Source organism: Nyctibius grandis, chromosome 6 (genome assembly GCF_013368605.1).
Source record: "Nyctibius grandis isolate bNycGra1 chromosome 6, bNycGra1.pri, whole genome shotgun sequence".
In the NCBI taxonomy this organism is placed as follows: domain Eukaryota; kingdom Metazoa; phylum Chordata; class Aves; order Nyctibiiformes; family Nyctibiidae; genus Nyctibius; species Nyctibius grandis.
The window spans coordinates 58,885,663-58,899,244 of NC_090663.1; the positions used below are offsets into that span (position 1 = coordinate 58,885,663).

Sequence of the window (13,582 nt, forward strand, 5' to 3'; positions counted from 1 at the left end):
GAGGCGCGGGAGCCGGGGCGCAGGGTGTCGAAGTAGGGGTACGCCAGGCTGCGGAAAGCCCTGGCCGTCAGGTTCCGCACTTCTTTGTCGGCATCGTCCAGCTCGCTGACGGCGCTGGAGGCGCCGCTGGAGTGCTCCCCCGCCCTGGCCGCCCCGCACCGCGTCTGCAGCCGCGCGGGGACCGCGATGAATTTTTTCGTATGGTCGCGGACCGCGTCCGGTTTGAAACTCGCGTTGCGTTCGGGAGCCGCGGGGACGCGGAGGCTCATGTCGCCTTCATGCTTGGCAGCGTAAATAGTGTTTTGTTTTCCGCGCACGTTGCTAGACTCATTTATAGCCCGGGAAGCGGCTTTGATTGATAGGAGAAGCTGGGCGGCCGGGCTCCCGCCGGGGCGGCCGGGCTGCTTGGACCGGCTCTCCCCCGAGCTGGAGCGCTTGTCCCCGCCGGGGGTGTCGTGTTCGGAGGTAAGGCTGACGATCTCGGTGCTGCTGGTGTTGTCGATGCTGTCCGTCTGGTTGTTGGGATCGCTGGTGGTCGTGCTGAGGTAGCAGCTATTCTCCTCCTCCTCCTCCGTCGGCGTGTCTCCCGGCGTCTCGTCGCTCCCGAAGGAGGCGTAGTCCACGAAGGAGTAGATCACGTTGTTGTCCTCGAAGTCCCAGCGGGCGGCCAGCCCCGCGTCGAAGTCCATGTCGTGGTCCACCTCGCTCAGCTGGATTTCCTGCGTGCTGATATAGTGCGCCTCGTCGCGGCCGCCGCCGGGGGGGATGCCCGGGAGGGCGCCGGGGGGGGCCGCCTTGCGCCCCGCGCCCTCGTCCTCCTCGCTTTCGTAGCCGAAGGAGGACGAGGAGGTTTTGCCCTCCGTCGACACCGGGTCGCCCGTTGCGGGAAAGCCGCCCGCCTTGGTCACCGGTGAAGGGCAGGAGGAGGAGGAGGACTCCGGGCAGCCCCCCGCCTCCGGCGGCCCTCCGCTCCCTGCCGAGCCCCCAGCGCCGCATCCCGCCGCAGCCGCCGTGCCCGGGGAAGGCGGGCGATTCCGCCCACGGTCCGAGGATGCTGGCCCCGCCGCCCCGCCCGGCGGCCCGCCGCTCGCCGACCCGCCGACATCCCCGGTCCCGCTGGCTCCGCTTTCCGGTGTGGTACCGGCTGCTCGCTCCGCGCCGCCGGCCGGGGCCAGCTCGGGGGGCTGGTGTCTCTCCTCCGGCCCCCGCGGCGAGCCGCGGATCTCCACGTACGCCGCCTCCTCCTTATCGATGGCCGCCTCCGGGCTCGGGCCCCGTCCCGCCGCCGCCGCCGCAGCCTCGGGGCTGGCTCCGGGGCCGGCGGGCGGCTGTCCGGGCGCGTCCATGCCGGGGCCGTCGGGGCGCGGCAGTGGCCCGAGGGGGCGGGCAGGCACGTGCCGGCGGGGACGGGGGTGCCGCGGGCCGCCCACCCCCTGCCCTCCCCTTCCCTCCCTTCCTCCGCCCGGCGCGCCGGCTCCCGGCCCGGGCGGACATCACCGCCGGGGGGCGGAGGGGTCGGGCCGGGCTGGCCCCCCCCTCTCCCCGCACCGCAGCCAGCCGCGGGACAGCGGAGGCCCGCTTGGTCACCTCGGGGGGGGGGGGGGTGGCTGGTTGCCCTGTGGGGAATTGCAGACGGGCTCGGGTGGCTCCGTTTTTTTCCGAGATGGGTGTCACTTGGCCGGTCCCAGGCGCAGACTATACATAGAGCCGGCATCACTTACGCCGTTGAACAAAATCCTATTTTAAACGTCGGTGTTTGCAGGAATAAAGGTACCCGGCCACCCCTTGCAAGGGGAGAGCTGCCCCTGCCTGCAAAGATGCTGCTGCTGCTCCGCTCCTTGGCTGGCGAGGCAGCTCCCAGGGCACCGGCTGAGCACGCAGGCTTGCTTACACCAAATGCACCCTCATCCCACACGCAGCAGTGGCTAAACAGCTTTTTTCTTCCTTAAACTACCCGCCTGCACCTCATGTCCCCACTCACAGGAGGTGCGTTGCAGAAGGGCACCCCACGGATGCCGGCCTGGCCCTGTGCCTTTGCAGAGGCCCGGAGAGCCACCGGCCAGGGAATCCGAGATGCCTTTTTCCAGGAAACGCTGGTTTAGACCTAACCAGCACCTAAGACATATTAATAGGCATTTCTATGGCACACCTGACCATAGCTGGTGGCTTTACTGAGCAGTTCCCAAGGTGACACACCAAAAATCACTCCAGAGCAGTGGGAAGGAAAAGGTGAGCTTGTTAAACACTGAGAAGGAGAAGTGGAGAAAAGCGAGCAATGTTGAGGAGCAGCCCTTGGGTATACAATGCAGACAACAGCCTAAATTTACAGCTTAAAAAACCAAATAAGTCCCTGCACACTTGGGCAAGCAAGCCGGCGTTTGGCTGGTAACATCGGACATTAGGTAGGGGAGGGTTGTGGAAAACCCCAGAGCAAGTACCAGGATCCATGCGCCTATAGCTGCATGCACTGGCGCGGGGGCATGGTGTGCGGCTCTCCCAGGGGTGCCACAGGGATGCAGGGACCAAGAGGTGAAGCAGAGGCCATCCCAGACCTCTCTCCAGCACTGTCCACATTTAAACAAGGGCTTCCCAGTGCTCCCAGCTCTGAGGTGGCCCCAGCTCCTCACCCTACCCCATAGCTCTGCTGCCATCTGCCCTATGAGGCTGCAGTGTTCCCACTGCCTCTGGGGAAAGTGGCCTCCCTCCCTTACTGAGCCCAAGTAGCGGCTTGCGAGGGTCCCTGCAGCAATGGCAGGTTTCATATCCCATTTCAGCTAAGAGCTTATTTTCTTCCTGAGGGACAGCAAGTGAGGTGGCTTCAGCTCTTAGTACCCTACACAGATACACAGTAGTTTCTTTGGCTGCAGTGTGAATGACAGTGTGAAAACTGTTGCTGAAGCACCAGGTGATGTTTTAACAGAAAGACACATCCTGCAAAACTTGGGGGGTTTGGAGCAAGTCAGGTCAAGCATGGTGAGGCTCTCCCCATGCAGCAGGGATACCTGCATGGCTACTGTCCCTCTTGAGGCTGCCCTACCTCCAGTGTTCTTTTAATGAGAGGCTGGGCACCAGCTCTCAGGAGTACTAGGCCTAGCCAGCCTTAATCTTTCCTGGTTAAGCCCAGGTTCACGTAGCTTCAGCCTCCCTTGAACACACAACAACTGTGCAGTTCTCCACAGAGCTATGGTTAATGGCATCAGCATTCCCTAAACACTATTTCAGCAGGTTTTGTCTCTCCCCTCTCCCCATTTTAGACTTGCCCCTCTGTCCCAAGCATCCATAACAAAAACATGGCCTTACTAGAGAAAGACAGTATTTTTAGCACCTTATTAAAGACAGATCTTGGTTTCAACTGGCAGTGGGACAAGACTAGATCCTCAAATACAGTCCTTTCCAAACACTTGGGATGCAGAGGGATAGGAGATTTTAAACCCTGATCATTTGTTGTCCTTGTGTATAGTGCCAGCAGCAGTAGTATCCCTGCCTCCTGCTCAGCCTCTCTTCTGTCAGATGCCTCCTCTCAAACAAGCTGTCCACCCCACATTCTCACTGTCCCCACCCTCTGATCCTCCAAACCAGGGTCTCGGGTGTCAGTCTCTCATACCTTACTCTCCTCTCTAGTATTTGGTTTTCCTGCATTAAGAACACACAATAAGTCAGATCTTTGCTTATGAAACTTGCACAATTAAAAGTGTTTTGCTTTTGGTGTTTTTTTTTTTAAGTTGTAACAGTTGTTCATATACTCCTGCCAAGATCCCCAGACAAGATCCCCACCAAAACGAGCATCGAAACTTGACCCTTTATTTATCTATTTCCATGGTCTAGCTTCCAGCTATGGTCCAGGGATGGTTTTTCTGCTATTTTCCTTTGGCGACATCTTGAACAGAATCTGCTCAATCTTACAAAACCAGGTGAACCTCAGTCCACAGCTGAGGCTGGGACCATAATGGAGCGCTCATACATGTATGTTAAGAACATATCTGTGTCTCCACCACAGGGAATTTATGCTCCCGATGACAAAAATACATAAAATCCACACCTGTTCTTCCCCACTTTCAGTTACAGCTAGCCCCGGAGGCCTGCCTGCCTTAGGCAGTCAGATCAGTCTATTTCCCATGGCACTAAGAGGTTGCTACAGTGTACAGAGCCACCCACATCCAAATGCCCTTTGAAAAAAGTGAATCTGTAACTTCCAGCTTAAATGCTCTAATAATCACTGTATGTGTGTTGGAGGAGGGGGAAAAAATGAGAAGGATTTCCTCCTTTTTTTTTTGTATCAGAAATTTCTGCCTTGACACAGTGCCAGCCCCTCAGAGATGCTTTGCTGTGAGTCTGGCCCAGAGCAAAGTGTAAAATTCCACAGGGGTTTAGGTTTAATTCCTTCTCTTCAGCCTTTCCTCTTCAGCTACCTTAGTGTTGGCTTTTGTAGAGCCTCTTTTAGAGGTGCCTAATAACCCCCATACATATGCTAAGCTTAAGTGCACAGCTTGAACCTAGGGACTGAGTCCCCAGGACTGCTCCCCTATAGGGCTGCAGTACAAAGGATCGAAGTTCTTCAACAGCTCTGGCAAAGGTGTGGATGTTTTTTTTCAAAAAAGTTTTTCTGTATCTATTGCTGTTGCCATACAAACCCTACAGCAAGCAAAAGTAAAGTGATATAGACCTGTTTGCTCCCAGTCAAAAGTACACAGGAAAACTGTGGCTCCATTACGCCTTCTTGCAAGTAGCAATTTCTTGCTCTACGCTGGCAAGACATCTCTGTTGATTAATAATCAGATCAATGTGACTTTACTTAATAATGTTGGATATCAGTTACTAACGCATGTCATCCTTATGATCCTAGCAATACTCAGTTCTTTAACACCAATTACTCTTTTGTGTTTTCCACCTTTAAATCTCTCTCACTCACTAAAGCCACCAATATCTAAGATTTCTGCACCCAAATCTGTCGTGAAGTGTTACTGAAGCTGTCCTGACAACCACACAAAAGCTGTATGTTTAATGCCTTTCATAACACAATAGGTACTCTCCTCTTAAGCTCTTACTGTTAAAAAGAACAAAACGCACTGTTGAGCCACATTCTGTCCTTTGCTAATATAAGGTTAGATCAGACAGGTAAAGGTGATGGGAAAAATTCAGACAGGCTGAATTATCTGTGCACCTGAAAATATATCAGTCATGGAAGTAGCAGGGAAGTGGGATTTAAAAGGGATTTGAGAAGAGGCACTTAAAAGCAGAATAAAGGCATTAAATATGAGGTTGGGGAGACTGTAACTATACTCTGCATAGAAGACCATGCAGAAGGGGTGGCATAGGGTTTCTTTTCCTTTAACTGAGACATGGACAGGAAAGCGAACAACTGATGGAGGAACAGCAGGAGGGGAAGGATTTAGATGAGCTTTCTCTGACTAGGGAAAAGGAAAATATTAATTTGTTAATTAACATTAACAAAAGTTAATACCGTGTTACACATTTTAGTTCTTACAGTGTTGAGTCACAGTTTTTAAAAACTGAAGTAGGAATAAAAATCACAAAGAAGTTAATAAAATCAGGCCATTACAGAAGGGAAATCAAAATAATATTTGCACAAAGACAGATGCTGTTGCAGTAACTAAGATGACCTGCAGGAGAGGTTATGCTTCTCGCATGGAAAGAAATGATGGCTTTCACAGAAAATAAGGGAACAGCAGAAGGGTTCTGCTGCATTCTGTGCACACAGCGAAAGACTTTGTTTCTCTATAGGTTCAGAGGGAGATGAAGAATGATACAGTCATAGGAAGAAGCTTTAATTTTGGCTGATTAGTGTCTTTTGAATAGTATTTGAATGCTGCTGGATTCATTTTTTCTCAGTATTTTTTTGGTAACATTGTACATTGTCAAAGTGAGCTTTGTGGTAGACATGGTCTCTGAAATCAAAGCAAATAAATATTTGGCTAGAGTTTAGATGTGTGTGTTAAGGAGAAAGGGAAATTGAAAACAGCACCCTGATTTACCTTCAGGACTAGTACCCGAGAAGGAGGGAGCAAAAGCCACTTTGGGCAAGGAGAAGGGGGCTTGGGGTTTAGCAATAAACTGTGAAGCCCAGCACACATTATAAATCTTCAAGTGCTACCAGATATATTGAAAGGAAATACAATATCCACACATGCGCTTTGGTATGGAAACTTTCTAACAAACCCAAGTGGAAATAAAATGAGATTTTTGTAGCTTGCATTAAAATGGTGTCTCTTCTGGGATTTAGCAAGGCCCTGGCTGACAAAGTACTCAGTCCTAAGTAAAAAGCAACACCTGCATGGGTCAATCCCTTCTCACACAGAGAAGATTATGCCAGCCGAGGGGATCTTTTCTTTTCCATCCTGAATCTGTTGGAGAGATTGAGGGGTTCTTCTAAACATTCACCCTGGAAATGTAAACCATATGTGAGCTCCTTCCTGGCAGACCTCTCCCTTTTAGTGAAAGTCAGACCTTTCAAACGAAAGAAACTCTGGAGCTGGGTGGATTTCAAGACCCTAACCTGAGTGCTTGAGCTTGCAAGATTCAAAGGCCTTGGCGTGGCCCTCCAAAGGGGAGGCCACTTTTCCTTCCAGGATGAGACGGGATCGTGTTCTGGCCATTGCCTTACGCTCTGCAGTGTGCTCCCATGTAACAGCTCCTGCAAGAATCGGTGGCCGAAGTGCTTGTTAAATGACAAAAAACCCCCCTGCGGCTCTGTCCGGCCCTCGCCCTAAGCAGCTCCCACTGGCTGCCTTACAAGGCCTGCAGAAGATGCATATATTTTTAAAATAGATCCTCCCCCTCGCTACCCATCCTTCTCTTCCAGACCCCAAAATCACATATTTTGCTTAAGTGTTCACAGCTTCACAGCTTTCTCGGGCCATCTCCCCAGGTACCTACTATCCATATACCATCAGAAAGATGGTCCTCAGGTCTACCTGACTACTCCTTGCTGTAAAGCCGCCATTTCTACCACAGATGGAAGAAGAGATGATTCTCACTCTCTGTGCTACAGCTTTTTGCATATGTAAGGATGACCAGTGTGTTTCCTTCACTCTCCATCTTCTCACTAGGCCTAACAGACCTAATTCACTTACCCTTTACCCATGGGACATACTTGCTAGATCTCCCATCACTGCTCTTGGACTTTCTTTAGCACGTCTGTATGTGCAGTGCAGAAGTGGCCACAAGATGCAAGGTGGAGCCTCTCCCCTGGTGAGAAGAAGGGAGGGATGATTTTGTGTCCTGTTCATAGACCCCTGAGTAACATCCGCTGTTTTCATGTTGGCATGGCCATGTCCTTCAGCTCAGGCCCTACTGTGAGCACGTTTTTCATTCATCCTTCCATTACTAATGAAAATACTGAACAGATGCAACCGTGTGGACCCACATAAGTTCACTACTAATACAAATGATGCAGTATTTGTAACTGACCTTCGAGCGTGATCCAAGAAGTCATTTTTCACCTCATAATTTCACCTGCACAGTGCTTCCCTAGCTGGCTAAAAAAAGAGTGTCGTGCCTACTGAAGCCAAACTCCTCATTTCTGCTCTCTCTGCAAAGCCCATTGTCCTATTTTAGAAGGAAGTTAGAGGGACCCATCAAGAACAAACCCTATCAAACTCATGCTGGATGTTATGTATCTGTTTGTTATCTTTTAAGGGCCTACAAATTGCTTGTTTATGCCAGTATGTCTCCAGGAACTGAAGTTACACTGACTGATCTCAACTTTGCTGTTCCTTCCCCCAGGTCTTCAGGTCGCTTTTCCACAGAAGCACCTCTCCCAGGTCATTGGGTCTGCCCAGGTCTCCCATCACGAGCCTGCCTTTGGAAATGAACTTTCCACAGTGACCCTATTCTTTGTACAGTATTATCGGGTAACCTGAGAACTGCAGATGTATCTGATTATTGGAACTGCGGAGACGATTGCCACAAAACTCGAAACCGTGACCTTTCCTTGAGGTGTTATCAGCCAAGCTGGTGGGGGGACAAGAGAGCTGATTTATGACCGTTCATTAAAATTACACGAAAATGATTATTTATAGAGGTAGACTTGAGTTGAAAGGTTCAGGCTCAAAACCTGTCTTCTTCATAGTTCAGGGTGTTTGGACATGGGAAAACAAGGAATGATCTCTTGAAGCAATGTGAATGTAACTGGATTATATTTTATTACATTTTTGTTATGTTTTGTATTATATTTGAAGATTTTTTATTATTTATATTTAATAATTTTTATTAATTTCCTCATCGTTTATTAGTTTATTATTTTTATTAATAGATTTTATGAAATCTATTTTTATTATTTTAGTCTATTTTAAAAAAAAAATCTATTTTTACCTGGCCAGGGCCATCACATGAAAACATAAAGTGGTACCATTGTTTTTCACTTACTTTAGAATTAGAAATGCAAACAGTCGGGATGGATTTTATATTGGATAATACCATCCCTTTATGCAATCAACTACTTCGCAGAGGAGTTTTGAATTTTGGCAACAATTTGTTGACGTAGAAGAGCTCCTACAGACGAACGCACCCAAGCAGTAAATTGCAAATCTGGTGTCATGAGACTGTAACATGAAATTACCATGCTTCGGAGAGCAGGCAGCATCGGATTGGGATTAATTTGCTCACAGCATTCAATAAATAATGTTCAGGGGGCCACGTGAAAAGCGATCCCTGTTTGTTATGCACACCTCCCTGCGACGGGGCCTATGTTTGGTCACTGAGCTGAAGTTAATGCAGCAAACGTCTTGGGGGTATTTCTCACCAGGCTTACAGTAAAAGGCAGATAAAGTGCCTCCCACCACCTGGCGATGAAAAGGAGGATCAAGCAGCCCTCGGAGTGAAGCCTCTCTTGGGCTGGAGTTTCTATATATAGGGGAGCTCAATAAACACCATTATGTGATCTGCCTGCCCGGAATTAAGGTCACATACATACTTTTGTATATGTTTCTCCCATGGCTTGCTTAGCTTACAAATTAAAGAATTACAGGTGAGAAGCTGGCTACATAATGAGGAGTTATAAATCCAACCAGCTCCCATCCGACAGTCAGTACCCCTTCACACAGTACACCAGGCAACTGCGGGGGAAAGTAAGAATGAGATTTTTAAACCCAGGTGTAAAATCCATTGTAAAGGTCAGGTTTATAAGGAGAGCATCCCAAAATGCTAATGACATGACAGTTTTATGAGACTGGAAAGTGATAGCTTGGCTGAAGCCAAGTAATACTAGAGCAAGGGATTTATTTAAATTGGACTACTATTTTTTTTATTTTTAATTTTGTCCTTGATCCTGCCAAATCTCACTGAGATGAGAAATCCTTACTTGTGTAAGTGGCCCCCCACATTCAGCTGAACAACTGAGGTAAGAAAAGATTATTTATGTAAGTGAGGCATTATTCTGTAATCTTATCTTCCAAAAGCTTTGCATATTTTCCTGCAGTATATATAATTGAAAGCTATTCAAATTTTAATGTCTGTACTTTGCAAAAAATATATGAAACATCAATTCTTAATGGCTAGCCTCAGAAACAGAAATAGTAGGAGTTGTTAGACAAACTTTAACACAGTTTTAACTTAGAGAAACTGCATTTCTCTGTTGTGGTACAGGAGGACAATCTGTCCAGAAGAGCTTATAGTCAAATGTACGCTTGTAACAGAGATGCATACGATCATAGCCTGCACAACCTTAGCTGTGCACCCTAAGGGTAGGCACTTGTGTATCTAACCAGAGCAAAAGTACTTTTTCATTTGCAACATAAAAATCTCTCTCATCTTAATACTGTTTCTTCAAAAAGCAGTGTCAACACCCGGTCTGTTCTGTTTGGTTTTTTTTGTTTTTTTGGTTTTTTTTACTTTGTCTTACTCCTTGTGCAATGAGTTGATTCACCCTCTAGAAGACTGCAAGCCCCTGGACACATCCTTCATCAACAGGGCAGTTCTTGTCATGCAGAAGCATAATGCAATTTTCATTAAACTGCAACTTCAAGCTTTGGCCTCAAAACATACAATATCTATCTGTCGCTATGTAAAACATACAACATCTATCTATAGCTATGCTAGATTTTTGCTTGTATAGTTCCATGTTTCCCACAGTTCCTTTAACAAACAGTGATTTAGCAAAAATAGGAATATTTTAAACATAAAAATTGTCTATCCTATTTTCTCCAAGCAGTCCAAGGTTCTCTGACTAGGTCTGCTCTTTCCCTTTGCCGCAGTATTTTGAAAATGCAGGTGGTGTTTCAGCACCCGGGAGCGTGGGGTTTAGTAGGGCTCTCTGCATGCAGGCCTGATCCTGCGAGGTGTTGAGCGCTTCCCAGGAAGTGATGAGCTCTCTGAAATCCTTGCGATTCAGATCCCCGGGCCAGGCAGACACTGACCACATCTCCCCTGACACCTTCCTGTGAATCCTCCCTTCTGCAGCACGCACAAACCTCGTCCACCAGTGTTGCCTTCATGGAGGTTCTCAATTAATAAATTGCTCATCCTGGTAATGAGGCAGGGTGAATTTGGGGCAAATACTGACTGCTGTGGAGACCACTCTGGCAAAATCCTGATGTGCTTGTCCACTTTCTGACTGAAGCATGTTTGCAGGTAGCTCCTCAGTGAAGAGGGCTGGCGTGCAAACCCGCTGGGGTGATGGGCTCCCCGTACAGCCCAGCTGGACACCGCAGGGTGTTTCCCTTCCCTCAGCCCCAGAGCCCTGGGCCAAACCGACCCAACGGGGCAACGCTCTTCCTCCAAACAGGCCTTTTCTGCTCAGAGGCTCTTGAAGTTGCCAGGCAGCTTCCTATCCCTCCACCCGCACTGGCACACCGTGGCCGGGGAAACACGCAACTGAGCATGGATCATCTTCTGCTTTGGGTAAGTCTCTAGGTTGAGAGAAATCAGAGGGAAAGACTTCCCCCTCCTGTCTGTGAATGGTTCCCAACCCTCCCTGTGAATCAAGACTGAGAAAAAAAAAAACAAAAAAAACCCTCTGTTTCAGAAAATTTAAACGCTAACAACTCTTTCTCCTCCTCTTTTTCCAACTTAAACTGCTGAATTTAGCCCAAATTAACAAATAGGTCTGAAGTGTTCAGTAAATAAGTGACCATCTGGGAATTTTATTTGGCCACACTCAAGTAATTGTTTTCTTTCCTATACTATTAGTACAAGCCTAGATGACACAAAAGATTGCTATGCAGTGACACGAGTAACAACTGTATTAGCTTGTGGCTGCAGGGTAGCACATAGCACTGAGATACTTGAGCTAGCTTTAAATTGGTTAGCTGGGATGCTGGCCATTCATTCATCTACAAAAGCAGAGCAGTCAAGTTGGGCTGGGATATCTCACCTTTAGGTATCCTTGTGTGAGCATTTTTTGTCTCTCACCACGTCACAGTCCCCTCTGCAACAGTGAAGACCCTCAAGGCCCAAACCTGATAACGTGCTCCTCGTCAGAGAGATATTATTTGTTTGTTTTATCATTTGCGATGTGAAAGAGATTAAAAATTAAAAAAAAAAAAGATAACCTAGATTTTTTCACAAAAGCTGTTTCTCATCTGCTGCTCTATGCTTTAGAAGATTCGAAAACTGAAATTTTATCTGAGTTTTATCCCTTTACAGTTACTTTACATATTTTCATTCCTGTTTCCTGACCCCACCAGGACTAGGCACAGATGGGAGAAAATGCTTCTAGAGTAAGACTCTTCCCCAAACCTTAACAGAAAAGAAAACCAAAACCTACAGCAACCTCTCCAACCCCCTAAATCCAAAATCATCTGATACAAAACAAACAAGCAACACGCCCTTAGAAATCTCCCAGCCTAATTTTTAAGGCTGAAAAGATTCCAGGGAGTCTCCTTCACTTTAACACCTTTCTGGCCAAATGTTGAGGTTCACCGACCTGCAATGCATCCCACTTCCCACCAGGAACTTGGTTGAGCTGCTCAGACTGGGAGCACAGGCTCCTTGTATAGCCAGCAAAGGGGGAATTCAACCCACCTAAAGTCCCAGTTGCTCTGTCATTTGCCTACAGTAATTATCTTCTTACGTCAGACAAGTCAGTTTGGTGCATAAAGGCATGTAGCACAAACTTCCCCATCCTGCCATAACATAACTGCCTTGCTTTCCATTTATGAGGAAAAGCAAATGGGGTTTCCAGAGGGAGTGCTGCCCTGAGTCTTTTTTAGTGACTCAGAGAGGTATGTGATATACTAGAAACCCACTGCTGGGTTTCAGTAAAAAGATCTGCCAGATGGGTAGCTCCGTCTGAACTGGGATCAGTGGTCTCACTGAGCCTATGTAGTTAAAGGGAAAACCAGTTTGTGCTTTGGGCTGGTTTTGTGCATGGTGTCAAACCATTCAAGTGGGTTTGGATGGAAAAAAAAGTAGTCATATATAACCTTAGTACCTGACCCTGCGAACAGCACTGCAATGATATATTTAGCTTGAATGAACTCCTGAGCCCTGATTCAAATGCGTTCAAGTAGTGCATGTTCGTCTCCGTGCTGGAAAAAGATGAGTCCACAAAGGTCTTATTTTGGTGCACCAGCAGTGCAAGCCAGTTGACTTTCCATGCAGTAAGTCATATGAAGTGAATATAAATCTGTCAGGGAACACAGAGTAATGATTTTCTGTCACTGGCTGATAAAAGGAAACACACGCTGATCTTTTTGGACAAATCACTGCTCTCCGCTGAAACCTCCATACCTCCTCCTGTGAATATGTTGATCACTTAAAGTGATCCAGGCTAAAGTCAAGCACCGCTTGACAATAAAGCCCTAGTTAACACGTATCCTGTTTGGGCTGCACAGTTGTTTTTAGTGATCAGCTATAGCAAAAAGCAGTTACAGAGATATGATCGCAACCTGAGAAGAGCTGTGCAGCGACAGAGAGAGTATAGCCCATAGACTGAGCTGAGCAGACCAATGCCAATCTCTAATGTACGCGGCCAGGCTCTCAAGTTACGCAATTTAGTCCATTGCTTATGAGGAGCGATATAACTAATCACGTATGTTTAGGGGAAAGGCACGATTTATCAGATCCTAACCCAGAGGTTCATGTTCTCTCTCTTTACCTAGAAAAGGTGGTCATCCAAGGTTACGGGAGAAGTAGCTGAGAGATCATCATGCAAAGACTTTCATGGCAGCTGCCTTCAGCTGTTAGGCGGGCTTTTCCACCCCAGAGCAGATGGCTTTGAAGTTGGCACAAAAGCCAAACAGACAAGACATAGATGCACGTACAAAAGCTTCCTCGCCCCTGCATGCATTAATGCTCTCCGAAGACAAGCCATACCGGGCTTTCTCAGAGAGGTCTCTGGGTACGAGTCTAGAGGAAGTTCATTACATTCTCCTTTTTAACAAATTAGTTTGGTTCCCAAGCTTTGTTACTCAGGAAATGACTGGGTAGCTGCAGATTCAATACTGTCACAGTACGCTGCTGCAAGAGATGAAGACATGTTTGTCCTCTACTACGTTCTGCACAGGTTTTGTTTTTAGATATCATATTTATAAATTTAAGTACTAGAAGTAATGAACAAATACTTAGTAAGAACATATTAAAAATGCACCAATGTTAAAAGAGCATTTCAAAAAGGAAAACACTG

The 13,582-nt window shown here is 47.5% G+C and overlaps 1 protein-coding gene across 1 annotated transcript in view; it reads left to right on the forward strand.

The window, feature by feature from the left end:
• DAPP1 (dual adaptor of phosphotyrosine and 3-phosphoinositides 1) overlaps nucleotides 1-13,582 on the forward strand; it is a 60,895-nt gene that overhangs the window by 377 nt on the left and 46,936 nt on the right. The gene's annotated exons all lie outside the window — the stretch shown is intronic.